Source organism: Artibeus jamaicensis, unplaced genomic scaffold (assembly GCF_021234435.1).
Source record: "Artibeus jamaicensis isolate MK-2021 breed Jamaican fruit bat unplaced genomic scaffold, CSHL_Jam_final scaffold_1689, whole genome shotgun sequence".
Classification (NCBI taxonomy): Eukaryota; Metazoa; Chordata; class Mammalia; order Chiroptera; family Phyllostomidae; genus Artibeus; species Artibeus jamaicensis.
Genome location: NW_026522029.1, coordinates 3,277,886 through 3,279,642, shown reverse-complemented (window position 1 = coordinate 3,279,642; position 1,757 = coordinate 3,277,886).

Sequence of the window (1,757 nt, the reverse complement as noted above, 5' to 3'; positions counted from 1 at the left end):
CTTCTCCCGTGCCCTCCTCCCTTCTGTGGCCCCGACGGCCGTGTGGGCTCAGGCTGGTGCTGGGGTCCCAGCCCACATCCTGGGCCAGCAGCCTGGTCAGCATCACCTGGGAGCTCGTTAGCACGGCCGACCCAGAGCCACTGGACCAGAAGCTACCAGTGGTCGGTTTTAATAAGCTCTCCGGTGACTAGGAAACGTGCTGCCCACGCTCTTCTGCTCTGAGCGCCTGAGCCCCCTGCCCCACTTTGCTGTGGGTTCCCTCCCTGGTGGGCTGTACCTCCCCCGGCTGCCGCAAGGCCTGCTGCTTCACAGAAACACACGTCCCGAGGAGGACTTTGCAGACGCTGTGTGATGAACAGCAGAGGAGGCCCCGCCCTGCCCACCATCTGGCTCTGGCCGCCACACCAGCCTCCCGTGTGTCTCCGCCAGTCAGTCTGCACAGCCCGCCTGTGTGTACATCACAGAGCACCACCCTGCCACATAACTGGTTCCTAATTTAGCATCACGTAGCTCCATTTCAGAAGGCACTTACAGGTGAGAGAGATGTGTTTACTTAAGGGTCAAGTTTGAGAACACTCCTGTTTTCAAAGACTGAGTGAGTTGGTCCCACCTGTCCTGCCGGTTCCCCACCCTGAGGGTGGTGAGCACCCACACCTGCAGCTGACCTTGGCCCCCAGCTGTGGTCCTGATCTGCCAGTTGCTCCGAGGTTGGGGTCAGGTTTTTTTTTTTCCTCTGAAAAGCTGAATTCCTTGCTCATGCCTTTGAGGGATTGTCTGCAGCTCTTGAGCACTGGTCACTTCTAGGCAGACTGGAGGGGGATGGCCAGTTCCCACATGCTGGCCGGCCACTGTCCTATCCAGCTGGACCACGACTTCTTAGTCTAACCCGCTAGTTGCTCCTGAGACCTTTCTCCAGGATGGTCTCTAATGTGCAGCGCGTCCTCTTGGAGCCAGTTTAGCCCGTTGAACTCCCCTTGGGGAGGGAGCTGGGATGAAGCTAAAGAACCGGCCAAGACCCCAGGGTCCGAGGGCCAGGAGGAGCATGGTCATCGGGTCCTCCCCAAGGACACCTCGCACTGCACTGACTCAGCTGTGTGACAGGAACAAGGCCACCCCCTGTGCCTGTTCTCTGGCGAGCTGACCAGTGACCACGATGCAGCGATGAAGGTCAAGGGCTTTCCTCACTTAAAGCAGCCTGAGACTGCAGGCTCTGCAGATGACCCCAGCTAGCGTCCTGGCCAGGCTTCCCAGGCACCTTGAAATAGCCCCAGATTTCCAGGAACACCCCGAGGGGGGTGGGACATTTCTGCCTTTTTTCTCTTTGACAGTGCTTTGAATAAAATTCTCTGCAGCCAAATGTCAGGTCTCAGAAACCAGATAAACATTGGGTACAGACAGTACCAAAACCAGGCCTCCTGGGCCGATTTTTCCAGGCTTTCTAGAAGCAGCCAGAGTGAGAGCCTCGCTCATTCCTGCACTTTCCCACACAAACTGCCCCTTTGGCTCCGTCTGTGGGAGCTAGAGACCGCTCCGGGCCCATTACCCAAACGGTGCTGAGTGTGTGCCCCCCTACTGTCTAATCCTGCAAGTCTGCAGCGGACCCTCCACAGTGTGTCCTCCTGATGACCTTCTGGTGCCCTCCTAGCACGGCCACATGCCCCTTTGGCCACCTCAATAGGCTGAGCGCTCGACAGTGATGTCCAAGGTCCAGGCCTCTGCCTTAGCCCTCCTTCCTGCCATAGACAAGCAAGCACCTG